This window comes from Chrysochloris asiatica, unplaced genomic scaffold, assembly GCF_000296735.1.
Source record: "Chrysochloris asiatica unplaced genomic scaffold, ChrAsi1.0 scaffold00041, whole genome shotgun sequence".
Taxonomy (NCBI): domain Eukaryota; kingdom Metazoa; phylum Chordata; class Mammalia; order Afrosoricida; family Chrysochloridae; genus Chrysochloris; species Chrysochloris asiatica.
The window spans coordinates 3,862,455-3,880,145 of NW_006408559.1; positions in this window are offsets into that span (position 1 = coordinate 3,862,455).

The window sequence follows — 17,691 nt, forward strand, 5'->3', positions numbered from 1 at the left end:
TTGGAAAAGATCCATATTTGTGCCCATTCCAAAGAGAGGTGACCCAAAGGAATGTGGAAATCATCAGACAATATCTTTGATATCCCACATGAGTAAAGTTTTACTAAAGGTAATACAGAAATGGCTGTAAGCAAACATTGACAGAGAACTTCCAGAGGTTCAAGCTGGATTCAGAAGAGGACATGGAACGAGGGATATCATTGCTGATGTCCGATGGATCTTGGTTGAAAGCAGAGAATACCAGAAAGATGTTTACCTGCGCTTTATTGACTATGCAAAGGCTTTCAATTATGTGGATCACGAGAAGCTATGAACAACATCATGAAGTATGAGTATTCCAGAACACTTAATTGTGCTCATGAGGAATCTGTACCTGGACCAAGAGGCGGTTGGTCGAACAGAACATGGGATCACTGAATGGTTTAAAATTAAGAAAGGTGTGCAACAGGGTTGTATTCTTTCACCATACTTATTCAACCTGTGTGCTGAGAAGCTGGGTTATATATAAAGAAAAATATGGCATCAGGATTAGAGGAAGACTCATTAACACCTGTGATATGTAGATGATACAACCTTACTTGCTGAAAGTGAAGACGACTTAAAATATTTACTGATGGATTCATGGGGAAGAGAAAATAACTGACTGGTCCATTTACTGGGCTAGGACCTGCTTCCAGAGTTGCATGTTCACACAGCTTTCTGAAACCAAAAGTCTGCAGATGAAGGTCCCTCATGAACATGCCTGGTGATTACTGATTCAGGCTCAAGAAACCAATCACATTGGCCTGAGGAGATCAACAATCAGGGCATCCAGAAGCATCTGCAAAGATTACTGAGTCCTGGAACAAGAAATTATCCCAAGCCCAGCAGCCAAGGTAGAAGAAGCCTCCACCTGGATTCACCACAGCAGGCTGAAGAGAGCCTTGCTTGTCTCCATGAGAAGCTGAAGCTGACCCTGCCAACCCTCATAAGGTAACATTGAGACGTACAACCCTTCCTGCTTCAGCCACAAACCGGGAGCTGGCTGATCTATGCACAGCCGAAGCATGAGGATGTCCACCGTGGGACTCATTGTAATTAGACTTTGGGGTGTGGGAAAGGGAGAAATCTGTGTAATCTATACACCCACACCACCAAGGTGGACCAAACAGTAACCATGCTACTCTTGTATAGTTGCTATAAAAGAGAGGGCACCCTCCTAGGTAACTGAATCTATAACCAGTGGAACTGAGGTGGCCTAACCCTTCTTACACATCAACAGACCCAGATACTAAATGCCATATTTCAAAATAGATTCACCCTAAACTACTTACTCGCTGCGGAGGAAGGAGGGGTATGTGAGAACATTAATTTTGCTAACTGCTGCATACAAGTAGATGACCAGAATCTGGCAGTGGAAGAGCTTGTAAAAATGCAGAAAGTTGCCCATGTCCCTGTGCAAACCTGGAATGGGTGGAACCCACAGAGCCTATGGGGAGGATAATTCTTCACCTTTAAAGGGTTCAAGACCCTTGTGGTTGGAGTCCCATTTTATTTGGAATTTATTTAATCAGTCCAGGCCTCCTCCCACTAGCAATCAGGGCCATGGGAACTGCCATTAAAACTAATCAATTGAAAGGGATACCAACAATCCAAATCAATACCAAAATACCATTCCTTACGTAGATGATGCCCCTGGGAAAGGGGTCCCAAAGGGCATCAAAGGAGGGAATGAACAGGAAAAAGTAAAAATCATTCACCGTCTTCGCTGCCCAAGGAGGCAAGCTAAAATGCTAATCAGGTTACTGAATGGGACCAATCTTCCTGGTTTTCCCCCTGCCCTCAAACAGGTATACAGCCTGGCTCCTCCCTGACTCTGACCCCATATAGGCCTGTGTTTCCCGCCATTCCGGGCTCAGAATCTGGAGAAATTAGCTCCTCTGAGTCAGCCAGCTTAATAAAATCTGAAACGCTGCTTCAAAAAAAAAAAAATTTTACTGATGAAGATCAAAGAGCAAAGCCTTCAGTATGGATTGCATCTCTGCAAAGAAAACAAAAATCCTCACCACTAGACCAATAAACAACATTCTTATCAGTGGAGAAAAGACTGAAGTTGTCAAGGACTTCATTCTTCTTGGATTAACTATCAACACTAATGGAAGCAGCAGTCATGAAATCAAACGATGTATTGCATTAGGCAGATCTGCTGCACAAGACCTTCATAAAGTGCTGAAGAGCAAAGATGTCAGCTTGAGGACTAAGGTGGACCTGACCCAAGCCATGATATTTTCAATAACCTCATATGTGTGCAAAAGCTGGACAATGAATAAGGAAGACCATAGAAGAATTGATGCTTTTGAGTTACGGTGTGGGAGGAGAATATTGAAAGTGCCATGGGCTGCCAAAAGAACCAACAGATCTGTGTTGGAAGAAGTGCAACCAGAGTGCTCCTTGGAGGCCAGGATGGCCAAACTTTGTCTCTCATACTTTGGACATATTGTCCGGAGGGACCAGTCATTGGAGAAGGACATCATGCTTGATAAGGTGGAGAGTCAGACAAAAAGAGGAAGACCCCCAGCGAGATGGATTCACAAAGTGGCAGTATCAATGGGCTCAAGCGTGGCAACAATTGGGAGGTTGGCCAAGGATCAGGCAGTGTTATGAGTTGGGACTGGCTCGATGGCACCTAACAACAAAAACAACGTGAGGCAGGAGTCCTTGTGTGGTGCTGTAGGATAAGCACTGGACTGCAAGGTGGGTTTGAATCGCAAAGTTGGTCCTTCACCCACCACTCTTCAGAAACCCTATACAGGGTTGCTATGATTTGGAAATGATTTGACAGCACTTAACAACAATGTGATGGCTGGAACTGCAGTTGTCTTGGCAGGACCAGACCACATGATTTTGTGGGCTTCACACAGCCCACAGGCCAGACTTCCCCACCCCTGCTTTAGGCAGACAGAGACCAATTATTGTGCCAGGGATGGTCAGTTGCAAGGTTTTAAGACCCGAGGCACTGTGCAATGAACTAGGATGTGAAACAGACACAATGAACAACAATTATTACGTTATTACGTAATTATTACAGTTATTATGACAATTAACTAGGATGTCTCATGTAACCATGATCCTAAAATTCCAAACCAAGAAACTAAATCCCATGAGGTTTCTGTTGTGCAAAAGCAGCCTCTGCAGTTACTTTTTTTTCTGACACTATTATAGATCGATTACACAATGCAAGTTTTTACAAGGGTACGACATACTGATAGCAATTACAGTAACTAGCTCTGCAACCCATCCTTAATCAATGTCACATTTCCATCACAGTGAACCACTCCCTTCTGCCCTTGGTAACCACTCATCAACTTTCTCCTCCAGACATTTGCCTTTTCTTGTTTGTTTGTTTTTTATAAGTACGGTCATACAATATTTTTCCTTTTATGATGGGCTTATTTCACTCAGCATAATGTCTCCCAGCTCTATCCATATTGTAGCATGTGTCAAGACTTCCTTTCTCCACCGACTGAGGAGTATTCCATTGTGTATAGGTACCACATTTTATTCATTCATTCATCTCCTGATGGGTGTTTACCTTGTTTCCACCCCACCGTTTGGCTATGTGAACAGTGAGTGCTGTAATGAACATCGGTGTACAAGTCTCTATTTGACCCTCTGTTTTTAAGTCTTTGGTGTATATACCCAGGAGTGGAATTGCTGGGTAATGCGGCTATGCTTAGTTTTTTGAAGAACCACCAAACTCTTTTCCACAAAGCCTACCTATATCATTTTGCATTCCCAAAGACAATGAATGAATAAAGGTGCTAATTTTCCCCTATCCTTGCCAACATTTGCTATTTGTTGGGTTTGTTTTTATTTGTTTTATCTTAACCATCCTTGAAAAAACCCAACCCAAACAGCTACCATTGAGTTGATTTTGACTTATAGCAACCCCATAGGACAGAGTAGGGCTGTTTCATAGGGTTTATAAGGTTAGAAATCGTTACAGAAATAGACTCCCTTAATCTTTCAATTAACAGCCCAATGCTTAACCTACCAGGGTTCCTTAAGCCATCCTGTTGTTGTTGTTATTAAGCGCTGTCAAATTGGCCAACCCAATGTGACCCTGTATAGGGTTTACAAGGAGCAGCTGGTGAATTAGAACTGCTACCTTGTGGTTCAAACAAACCTTGTGTTAAGAGTGCTTATCCTACAGCGCCACACCAGGACTCCTAAGCCATCTTAGTGGAAGTGAAACAGTATCTCATTTTGGTTTTGATTCGCATCTCTCTGATGGCCAATGACATTGAGCATCTTTTCATATGTTTGATGACCATTTGCATGTTCACTTTGGTGACATGTCTACTCAAGTCCTTTGCAATTCAAATCTTCCAGCCGCTCCTCAGGTGAAATGTGAGGCTTTCTGCTTCCATAAAGATTTACAGCCTGGAAAACCTTACTCAGGGTTGCTATAAGTTAGAACTGATGCCCTGGCACACAATCACCACCACCACCTGACTTTAGGTTCCCAAAGATATTATCCCCATCAGTAACTTGTCTTAAAAGTTTTAAATTTTTATTAGGTCCCATATATTTAATTTGTCTTTTGCTGTTTGTGCTCTTATTATTGATTAGATAATAATTGTTGAAACTTAGGCTTGACAGCATTGCCCCTGCATTTTCTTCTAAGATTTGATGGTTTCAGTTTCCACATTTAGGTCTTTAATCCATTTTGGATTTGTTTTTGTGTATGGTGTAAGGAATTGATCATGCTCCATTGTTCTCTGGAGTCCTGGTGTGGCACTGTGGGTTAATGTGCCAGACTGCAAAGCCATTTGAACTGCAAGGTCGGTAGTTCAAGCTCACCAGCTGCTCCTCAGAAACCCTATACAGGGTCACAATGGGTTGGAACCAACTCTATGACACTTAACAACAGCAACAACATTTTTCTCTGCATGTGTAGATCCAGTTTTCTCAGCACTATTTAATGAAGAGACTTGTCTTTTCCCAATCAATAGACTTAGCACCCTTATAAAAATCAGTTGACCAGAGTTACATGGGTTAATTTCTGGGCTTTCAATTCTATTGACCTATGTGACAGTTATACCAGTCACAAGCTTTTTGGTTACTGTAGCTGGATAGTATGTTTTAAGGTTAGGAAGTGTGAGTCCTCCTACTTTGTTCTTCTCTTTTAACATTGTTCTACACTTTTTGGGCTTCTTACTAGTCCACATAAAGTTGAGAATTGATTTTTCCATTTCTGTAGAGAAGGCTGCTAAAATTTTGATCAGGACTGTGTTAAAGCTATAGATTGCTTTGGGGAGTATTAACATCTAACAATGTCAAGTCTTCTAATCCATGAACATGGAACATTGTTCCATTATTTTAAGTTTTCTTTAATCTCTTTCAGCAATGTTTTATAATTTTCATTGTTTAAGTCCTTCATGCTCCTGGTTAAATTTATCCCTAAGTATTTTATTCTTTTAGATACTGTTGTAAATGGAATTGTTTCCTTAATTTCCATTTCAGATTTCTCATTGCTTATTTTTGTTGGTTGACCTTATACCCTGCAACTTTGATACATTCCTCTGTTAGTTCTAGAAGTTTTCTTGCAGACTCCTTGGGATTTTCTACATATAGGATCATATCATCCATAAAGAGAGGAAATTTTATTTTTTATTTTCTAATGTGGGTTACTTTTATTTCTTTTTCTTGTCTTGTTGCTCTGGATAGCACTTCTAATACAATACTGAATAGAAGTGATGAGCATGGACAGACTTGTCTTGTTCTCAACTTCAAGGGGGAAAGTTCTCAATCTTTCTCTGTTAGGGACAGTGTTGGCTGTTGGCTTTTCCTATTTGCCATGAATCCTATTGAGGAGGTTCCCTTCTATTCCAATCTTCTTTACAGTTTTCATCAAAAAAGGCTGTTGGATCATTCCCATGCCATTGCAGCCAATTTATCAAATCATCTTATTGAGGATTTTCCTCTTTTTCGCGTACCCTCTACTTAACCAAGCACAATGTCCTTTTCCAGGGATCTCAAACCCTATCCTGCCTCTTCTACAGTTTGTTATGAAGATTGTATATGATAAGAGATTTGAATGTGCTTCAAGCAATTAATGTATTATACAAATGAAATATTTCCATATTCTATCTGAATTAAGGAGCCTGGTATGGCGCTATGGGTTAATGCACTGGACTGCAAGGTCAGTTTGAACTGCTCGATAGCACGTAACAAAAACATCTGAATTAAATTCATACTTTTAAAACAGAATCTTGAAAGGCTGTTGAATTTTATCAAATGCTTTTGCGTAGTTCTTTTCCTTTTTTCTACTGATGTGGTATATTACATTGATTGGTTTCCTAATGTTGAACCATCTGCATTTCTGGAATAAACTCCACTTGTTAATAAGCTGTTGGAGTATGTGCACTCATTGTTTTTTGAGGGCTTTTGAATCTATATTCATAAGAGATACTAGCCTATGTTTTCCTTTTCTTGGGAAATCTATCTGATTTAAGTATCAGGGTTATGTTTGCTTCATACAATGAATTAGGGTATATTCCTTCCTTTTATATTTTTTGGAAGAGTTTAAACAGTTATTGTTATCAGCTCTTCTTTAAACTTTTGGTAGAATTTACCAGTGAAATAATTTAGCCCAGGACTTTTTGTCTGTCTATTTGTTTGGAGGTTTGTAATCACAGATTCAGTTTCTTCACTTCTTATGGATCTGTTGAAACTTTGTTTCCTCTTGAGTCCGTTTGTGTAGGTTGTGTGCTTCTAAGAATCTCCCCTTTTCATCTAGTTTATTCAGTGTGTTACCATAAGTTGTTTATAATATTCTTCATCATTCTTTTTATTATTATTGAATCAGTAATAAATGTCTCCTCTTTTATTTCTCATTTTGATTATTTGCATCTTTTATCTTTTTTCTTTGTCAGTCTAGCTTAAGTTTTGCCAATTTTAGAGATCTTTTCAAACAACCAGCTTCTGGTTTGATCAATTCTATTGTTTTCCTGTTGTCAGTTTCATGTATTTATGCTCTGAGCTAATTCCTTTCTTCTGCTAGATTTAGTCTCAGTTTGCTTTTGTCTTTCTAACTCCTGGAGTTGTTAAAATAGGCTGTTGATTTTTCTTTTTCTTTTTTTTTTTTTCATGGAAATTTTATTGCTGTGAGTGTCCTTCTTAGTACTGAATGTCTTCACTGCATCCCATAATTTTTGGTGTCATATGCTTTCATTTTCATTTTACTCTAAGAAATGTTTGCTTTCTCTTTTCATTTCTTCTTTGATCTGTAGGTTGCTTCACAGTGTGTTGTTTACTATCTACATATTTGTGTTTTTCTATTTGTCTGTTACTGATTTTCTCTTTACATTGAGATCAGAGAAAATCGTTTATATTATTTCAACATTTAAAAATGTATCAAGAAAGACTTGCTTTGTGATTTAACATGCAATCTATCCTAGAGAATGATCCATGTGCATTGCTATAGATATATATTGTGTTATTGTTGAGTGTGAAGCCCTGGTGTGGCACTGTTGGTTAATGTGCTGGACTGCAAGTCCACTTTGAACCAGAAGGTCTGTGGTTCAAGTTCACCAGCTGCTTCTTGGAAACTCTATACAGGGTCGCTCACTATGGGTCGGAACCCAACTCAACATCACAACAACGACATTGTTGGCTGTGCTGGTATGGTGCTGTGGGATAAAGCACTCGACTGCAAGGTCGGTTTGAACCACAAGGTCAACTGCAAACTCACCAGTCACTCCTTAGAAACCCTGTATGAGATTGCTGTGAGTCAGAACCTACTAGACAACACTAACCTACTAACAACAATTGTTGGGTATAGTGTTTTATATACATCTGTTAAGTCTGGTTGGTTTCTAGTGTCATTTGGGTTTTTCTGTTTCCTTGTTGATCTCCTCTCTGTGTGTTCCGCCCAATATTGAAAACAGTGTATGAAAGTCTCAAACCATTACGGTGGTGTTGTTTCTCCCTTAAGTGTTATCACTGTTTGCTTTATGCGAGGTGCGTCAATGTTGGGTGCACATATACTAATGATTGTTAAATCTTCTTGATTACTTGATCCTTTTGCCACTATATAACGTCCACCTTTATTATTTCAAACAGATTTTATCTTAAAGTCTCCTTTGATATTACAACTGCCACCACAACTCTCTTTTGGCTATTATTTGCATGGATGGTTTCTTTCCATTCTTTCACTTTCACATTATTTGTGTCCTTGGGTCTCAGGTGTGTCTCTTGTAAACAGCATATAGTTGGATCATCTCTTTTTATCCTTTCTACCACTTTCTGGATTTTAATCGAAACATGTAATCCACTTACATTCACTACAATTACCAATGAGAAATGACTTAGTCCTGCCATGTTGTTATTCGTATTTTTGCATGTTTCAGTCTTCTCTGTCTTTGCCCTTTACTACAACTTGCTTTTGAGTTTGTTGGTTTATTGTAGTGTGTCTTTTGGTTCCCTCCTCCTTTCCTTTTGTGTATCTTTAAATATATTTTCTTCCTGGTTATCATGAATATTCCATTTAACAGCTTGTATTTATCCTGCAACCTTTTAAAACCACATTTAAATTTTTCAAAAAGAAGGAATATGACAAGATGTAAAACATTAAGAATAAAACAGACCAAATCTCGTGCCTAATATATAAGCAAGAATGAAAATGCAGACAAGGAGTAATGAAGCACATAATTGCTTAAATTGTTAGCGCTTTCTCTCCATAATAAAAATTCATGGATTGAAAAATAGTTCAATCCAAAATTAGTGTGTCTTAATAATTAAGTTGGGTTGGCACTGTGGCAAATCTGAGAAAGAATTGATTATTAAAATGAATGAAGTAAATTACCTCTCTCTTAATAATTATTACTTTAGATAATGTGGGTATGACCTATCTGATTGATTCTACTGCATTTTTAAGACACCCGTCTCTTGTAGGTTTGGGAGCTGCAGCTGTGTCTTCTGTGGTAGGTGGCAGGGCAAAAATTGTCAGTGTACTTTAGCATTCTTTCCTTCAAAACGGGTGGGGGTTTTTTGTTTTGGTTTTAGAGTTTGGCTCCATCATTTATGAAGAGTTCCATAAATTCAACCGATGACCTCAGACTTTCAGTTTATGGATTTCTGTTTCTTTGCCTTCAGAGTCTTTGGAAACTTGTTTTGACAGTGCAGAATAATTAGTCGTGTTTTGCTTTCATTGTTCTTATTTTGTTTAAATATTCTCTAGTTCTAGTCTGTTTTCAAAGTGGCATGCAACTTTATCTTTTATAGATCTTCACAAATAAAAGATCCCCTGTAACTCTAGTTCCATTGGAGAGGAAGTGATGCTCACTAGAGTAATTCTACAATATTAATAGGTAGAATAAGAGTATGCTTTGAAACTTAGGTTTGTTATTTATCATTGGATTCTGCATCTAATCAGTGAAATTTAAAATTTCTTACATCAATTATTCTTTAGTTGCCAGACATCCAAATTCTTACAAATATATTATTATATCATATTGTCTCATATTATTCCTTTTCATCACGGACTCAATAAAAGTTGGAAAATTATTTTCTCAAATATTCCATTCTGTAATTAAGCCTGGACGGAAATTGCTTTAAAGAACCATGTCTCAAACAGTTTTCTACAAAGTTACGAGTTAATGAATACAGTGGGGTCTACTGGGATCTGGATATACATCTAATACTAGCACTCAGCATTTCAGACATACCATTTACTAAAATTGAGGTTTTCCATTCTTAACTTGGAGTCTGTTGAGATGAAACAAGTGACCTTTGTAAGAAATACATCAAGAACAGACTCCCTCAGGCTGACCTGTCATTTGTTGGTCACCAAGTCAAACTACTGTTTATTTCCGGGCTTCAGGATGTCAGAACCATCTTAAGAACATTAAAAGATCAAGACAGGAGACTCGCGCTGCCTTGCTGCTTCGAGTTACAGATCCTCTTCTCCCTGTTGCTTTGTAGTTGGTTTCACTATGTGAGCATGCCTCAGCTGTTCCCATTTTCACTCTGATAATGTCAGTCACTTTGCACATCTTCGGGGGAGGGGGCAGGAGAAACAGAATGCCTAGTTTTGCAACCAAGCAGATGAATATGAAGTCCTGGCGTGGCACTGAAGGATCAGCACTGGACTGGTAACTGCAAAGTTAGAGGTTCAAACTCACCAGCTGCTCTTTGGAAACCCTATATAGGATTGCTATGAGTCAGAACAGACTCGATGCCACTTAATAACAATAGCAACAACAAAAATGAATATCAAGGAACTCTGGTGGCACAACACTTAAACACTTTGCTGCTAACCAAAAGGATGGGGATTTGAACCAACCAGTGGCTCTTAGGGAGAAAGACCTAGGGATCTGCTTCTGCAATGATTTAAAACCAAAACCAACAATCACTACTGTACAGTCCAGTTTGATTCAGAGAAACATTTCTGGATAAAGTCAAATGGCTTCAGAGGTTTCCCAGAGTTGTAATTTTTACAAAACTAGACTGCCACATCTTTCTCCCCTGGAGTGGCTGATGGGTCTGAACTTTCGGTTAGCAGCTGGTTGCTTAGCCACTTGTACCATGAGCACTCTTTCTATAATAATTGTCATTAAGTGGTTGAGTCGGTTCCGACTCATAGTGACCCTGTATAGGATTTCCAAGGAGCAGCTGGTGCACTTGAACCACTGACCTTGTGGTTCAAACAACCCTGTAGTCCAGAGCATTAGCCCACAGCACCACACCAGGATGATAATTAAGCCTGGAAAACACGTGAACCGTAGCTCCTATGACCCTGGCACCAGAAATTGAACAGTAAGTCTGATCTGATGGAGACTGGTGAAACACCCAAGACTGTGGTCATTAGACATCTTTCAGACCTGGAACTGGACCCACCCCTGAGGGTAACCTTGTAACAAACAGCTGACAGGCCGATAAAGGGGACGGGAACACTCAGGAGGAACATACTCTTCAGAGCAATCAACCATACAAGATCAAAAGGCTAACATTTACCCCCAAACAAAGCTAAGAGGCAGGAAAGAATGACCGAATGGATACAAGGAAGCCAGGGAGGAAGACCTAAGCCCTGTATTTTCAATTCCCTCACATGCATACTTAAACTTGACAGTGAGTGTTGTTGTTGTTGTTATATTCTGTTGAGTTCAGTTTGAACTCATACCAACTCTGTAAAGGGTTCCTGACAGTGGCCTGTGGATTTGAACTGCCAATCTTGTGGTTAGCAGTGCTTTTCCTATAGCAGCACCACATCAAGACAACAAATAAGAAAGACCAAAGAAAGACTAATGAATTTCAATTTTGGTGTGGATGAAGAATATTGAACATACCATGGACTTTCAGAAGAATGAACAGATCTGTCTTAGAAAAAGTATAGCCAGAATGTTCCTTCACAGTAAGGACGGTGAAACTTCGTCTTATGCACTTTGGCTATGTTATCAGGAGAGATCAGACTCTGGAGAAGGACATCATGCTTAATAAAGTAGAGGGTCAACAAAAAAGAGGAAGATCCTCAACCAGATCGACTGACACAGTGACAGTAACAAGAATGTGAGGATGGTTCAGGACTGGGCAGTGTTTTGTCCTGTTGTATGTAGGGTCACTATGACTTGGAACCAACTCAATGGCATTTAACAGCATAACAACAAAAACTTTGCCTTAAAGTTTATATTCTGAACAGAAAGGTACTTTGATGATAATTTGTTGATATATTTCATAACTGTAGTAACTTTAGGAGTAAAATTCTATGTGACCAAGAGGAAAAAGGAAAATGAGAGCCCCCAAAAATGTCTTTACTTCAAAATAAACGGGGATGGGACTGTATCACAATATATCTAATTCTAGAACATTCAGATGATGGTCTGGTTATTTTCTGTCTAGAAGTCCTGGTATGATATTATAGGATAAACACTGGACTGACAACTTCAAGGTTGATGATTCAAACCCACCAGCCAGCTGCTCTTGAAAACCCTATACACGGTTGCTTTGAATCGAAACTGACTTGACAGCATTTAGCATACATACTCATAACGGTTTTTATCAATTGATTTTTCAAAATTGTTATTGATCTTAAAGGACTCGTCTTATAATTGAATGACAAATCATGCAGTCCTTTGCATTAATGATTAATATACTAAAAACATCTGCTAATAATCTTTTTTTTTTTTTTAATTACATCTAGTCTCATAGCTTTGCATTTACTTCGGTGACACAAAGGGAATGATTTGATGGCCCAGTGGCTGCTTGCTCTCTCTGCACCTCACAAAATAGAAGACAGAGTATTCCCTTTGACCTGTTAAATTATGGGGGGCGGTAACCAAAAGAATTACTCAAAAGTGTTCGGTAACTAACTCTATAGCAAAATTACAAGAAAATTTTGTTCCGAATGCTTTTATCCCCTGCAGGTTATTTGACAGAAATGTGAGGTGATGGATTTCAGCAATAAGGTGACTTTGGAGGAACTAGTTTGTGTCAAGCTGGTTCAGTTGTTTTTGTGATATGTAAGACCAGGGGGAAAAAAAAATAACTGTTTACTCCTGAGCTATAAATTTAAGACTATCCTATTACGCCACCGCTTGTCTGTCAGTTTGTTGTACTGTGGTGACTTGTGTGCTGTTGTGATTCTGGAAGCTATGTTACCCGTATTTCAAATACCAGTAGGGTCACTCAGTGGTGGCCAGATTTCAGCTGAGCTCCCAGACTAAGAGTAGAAGGAGAGACAGACTAGTTATAAATAGTTAGTCACTGAAAACCTTGGGAATAGCATTGGAACACTGTCAGATAGCACCAGAATCGTGAATATTGAACCATGAGGAAGAGCACCAGAATATTGTCACCAGCAATGGGCTCAAGTGTAGCAACAATGGTGAGGTTGGCACAGGACTGGGCATTATTTCGTTCTGTTGTGCATAGGGTCGCTATGAGTCAGTAGCAACTCTATAACTCTAACAACAACAACAACAACAATTATGCCAAATGGCAGAATATCCATATTTCAAACTTGACTTCAGTTTTATACAAGGGGGGGTTCAAAAAGTTCATGAAAAAATTCCATTATCTTTTATCCACGAACTTTTTGAAGCCCCCTAATAGTTTCATGAACTATTATCTGTACCCACTCAAAATGATATATAATTGCATATTAAATAACTGATTTTGCCCAATTCTATTAACAATGTAATTTCTTTACTCTTTAACACTTTACAGCGGTCTTTTGCAGCAGATTTGTCTAATGCAATACGCCGTTTGATTTGCTTCCATGAGCGATGATTCTGGATCAAAATTAAGTCTTTAACAACGTTCATCTTTTCTCTATTTATCATGATGTTATTTATCAGTCCAGTTGTGAAGATTTTCAGTTTCTTTATATTGAGATACAATCCACACTGAAAGCTGTATATAGTCTTTGACATTAATCAGTAAGTATTTGAATTCCTTTTTGCTTCCAGCAAGTAACGTATCATCTGCATATTACAGTTAATTGGAGTATTTCTCCAATCCTGATGCCACATTTTTCTTTCTGTAACGCAGCTTCTCAGATTATTTGCTCAGCAGACAGACTGAACAACTATGATGAAACAATACAATTCTGACACACTCCTTTCCTGATTTTTAACCACTCACCATTCCTTTATTCTATTGGTCTATGTATAGCTTCCTCATGAGCACAATTGTTTTGTAATTCCCATTACTGCCAATGTTATCCAAAGTTTTTTTGTATAGTCGGTAAAGCACAAGTAAACATGTTTCTGGTATTCTTTGCTTTCAGCCAAGCTTTGCTGTCATCAGCAGTGAAATCCCCATTCCATATCCCCTTCTGAATCTGGCTTGCAGTTCTGGCAGCTCTCTGTCTGTGTACTGCTGCAACTAGTTTTGAATTATCTTCATCAAAGTTTTACTTACATGTGCTATTAATGATATTGTTTAGCGATTTCCGCATGTGTTGGGTCACCTTTCTTTGCAATGGGCACACGTATACATCTCTTTCAGTTGGTTGACTAGTTGGCTGTCTTCCAAATTTCTTGGCATAGATGAATATTTATGTAATGTTTCTAGCATTGCATGTGCTATTAATGATATTGTTATATCATTATATCTTTGAGGCTAAGATGGCTAAACTTCGTCTCTCATACTTTGGATATACTGTCAGGAGGGAACAGTCACTAGAGAAGGATATCATGTTTGGTAAGATGGAGGGTCAGAGAAAAAGAGGAAGATCCCCAACGAGATGGATTGGTCAGGTGGCAGCATTGATGGCGTCAAGTGTGGCAGTGGTAGTGAGGTTGGCCCAGGATCGGACATTGTTTCGTTCTGTTGTGCATGGGGTCACTATGAGTCCGTTCCGACTCGATGGCACCTGACAACAACAACAACAACAACAACAACAAGCATTGCATTAGTTTATTGAAACATTTTAATCTGTCTTTGGTCAATTTCTGTAGGCTTGTTTTTCACCGATGCCTTCAGTTCAGCTTCAATCGCACTGTGTTTTGGTCATAAGCTAAGTCCTGAAATGGCTGAACATTGACCAATTCTTTTTGGTACTGTGATTGTGTATTGCTTTCATCTTCTTTGAATGCTTCCTGCATCATATAACATTTTGCCCCTAGAATCCTTCAGTATTTCAAGCCGAGGTTTGAATTTTTTTCTTCAGTTCTTTCAGCTTGAGAAATGTTGAGTGGGTTCTTCCCTTTTGGTTTTCTAATTCAAGGTGTTTGCACATTTCATTATACTACATTATTTTGTCTTCACCAGCCATCATTTGAAATCTTATGCTCAGCTCTTTTAGACCTCATTTCTGCCAGTTTCTTGAGGTTCTCTACATCAAGAGTAGGTTTCGGTCTCTTGTGAAATCTGTTTTGGGCTTTTCTTTCTTTCCCATCTTTTTAACAACCTTTTGCTTTCTTCATGCATGATACGCTTAATGTAATCTCACAATACCTCTGGTCTTCGGTCTTCGGTCTTTAGTGTCTAATGCATCAAATCTGTTCTTGAGATGGTCTCTAAATTCATATGGGATATACTCAAGGTCATATTTTGGTTCTTGTGAACTTGTTTTAATGTTTTTCAGCTTCAGACTGAGCTAGTTGTTGTTGTTGTTGTTGTTAAGTGCTGTCGAGTCGATTCTGTCCAATAGCGACCCTGTATAGGGTTTCTGAGGAGCAGCTGGTGAGTTTGAACCACTGACCTTGCAGTTCAAACGGCTTTACAGTCTGGCACATTAACCCACAGCACCACACCAGTACTCCTTGATGATCTAGTCCACAGTTTTCCCTTCGCCTTGTTTTAGCTGATGATATTGCGCTTCTTCATCGTCTTGTCCCACAAATTAATCAATTTGATTCCTGTGTATTCCATCTGATGAGGTTCATGTGTATAGTTGCCTTTAATGTTGTTGAAAAAAAGGTATTTGCAATGAATAAGTCACTGATCTTGCAAAATTCTATCATGTGATCTCCAGCATTGCTTCTGTCATGATGGCCACATTTTCCAACTACTGATCCTTCTTGTTTCTAACTTTTGCATTCCAATCACGATAGTTATCAATGCATCTTTATTGCATGATTGATCAATTTCAGAATGAAGAAGTTGGTAGAATTCTTCAATTTCATCATCAGTGACCAGTGGTTGGTGCATAAATTTGAATAACAGTGGTATTAACTGGTCTTCCTAATAGGTATATGGATACTATCCTGTCACAGATAGCATTGTACTTCAAGACAGATCCTGAAATGCTCTTATTGACAATGAATGTGATACCATTCCTCTTCAATTTGTCATTCCTGGAATAGTAAACCATGTGATTGTCTGATTCAAATGGCCAATACCAGTCCATTTCAGCTCACTGATGCCTAGGATGTCAATCTTTGTGTGTTCCATTTCATATCTAATGTCTTCCAATTTTCCTAGATTCATACTTTACACAGTCCACATCCTGATTATCAATGGATGCTTGCAATTGTTTTTTCCCATTTTGAGTTGTCCCCCCTCAGCGAATGATGGTTCCCAAAACTTTGCTCCATTCACACCATTGATGTCAACTCTACTTTGAGAAGGCAGCTCTTCCCAGATGTATTTTGAGTGCCTTCCAACCTGAGGGGCTCATCTTCTGGCATTATATCTAACAATGCTCGGCTGCGATTTGTAAGGTTTTCTGTGGCTAGCCCTTCAGAAGTGGTCCGTCTCACCTTATTCCTAGTCTGTCTTAGTTTGGAAGCTCCACTATCCACAATGGGTGGCCCTGCTGACATTTAAAATACCAGTGACATAGCTTCCAGCATTGCAGCAACTCACAAGCACACAATACAACCAACTGACAGACTTAGTGATGGAAATTTGACTTTGGAGTCATGGAAACATTTTATATAACTATAAAACAAAATTAATATCTTAATGCAGTTCCTTTTTTTTTTTTTTTAACAGTCTACTGTGTATTCTGTTGGTGGCATCAAGAACAACTACAATGACACAGTAATTTGACTATATATTCATTGCAACCATATAAGACAGAGTAGAATTGCTCCTTAGGGTTTCTGAGGCTATAACTCTTCTGGGAGCAGAAAGTCTCACCTCACTATGGAAGAACAGCTGGTGGGTTTGAACAGCCAACCTTGAGGTTTACAGACCATAACCATTTCTACAGCACTTGGGTTATATTTGGTTCTGATGATCAGGCATGCCAAAAATGGTTTCACATCTCCACTATGGAGCACAAGAACAATTGTTCATGCACTAAATTCTATAGTGTTTAGGTTGTAGCTGGAGAAAAACATGTCTCTGGGAAAGGTTCTTAAATACTACCTTTTTGTTTGTAATGGTTTGGGGCTCTCTGATGGAGGATAAAAAGTAGGTTAAATGACTTCAAACTTTCATTTCTATGATCCTATATTACAATTACTTTCATTTATGATCCTATATTACAATTCACATCAGATTCCTAGGTCAGCTGCTGCCGGAACATGTAGCGTGATATGGGGGTGGAGTGAGATGGATTAGAGCTTCACTTTTCTTCTTTTCTCCTGCAAAATGTCAGGCTTTCATTTCATCCCAGTTCATTTGAATTTGTGAAACTAGCAATGGGACATCCATTCTTCATAGCAATCGGAACCTCTTCTAAGTGACAACTGAGAGAAGGTGACAAACCTGTTTGGGAGAACAAGAGCCATTCTATTATTTTTCCCCATTGCCTTAAACCTTTTCCAAAATTATTTCTTAAAAAAACTTGATCATCATCCTTTTCCTAAGGACATCAGTGTCCTGCAGTCACAAAGAATTCTCATGTGTGCATGATCAATGCGCTTCATTTTATTCTCCATTCATAAGAGGATAAGACAAAAAGTGTTGCTACAAAATCACAGAAACTTTTATTAAACAAAAATATCAAACCATGAAGCTATTGTTTCTCAACATATCTTCCCTCCAGACCTATCTGCTGAAGGCAGATTTCTCTCTCACTGTTCCACCCCCACCCCTAGATTTCTGCACTCTTTGATTTACACCACGTCAGCATGCAGGGACTCAAATTGTGTTCCTTTTCAATGTACTTTGAGTTTGCGAAACAAACAGAAGTCTGAAGGGAGGATCTAGATCAGAGCAGTGAGGTTTTCCAACAAGATCCTGGTAGGACAACCTTTGCTAACTTCGAAGAATGAGCAGGTGCATTGTCGTGATGGAAAAAAAAATGCTTCAGTG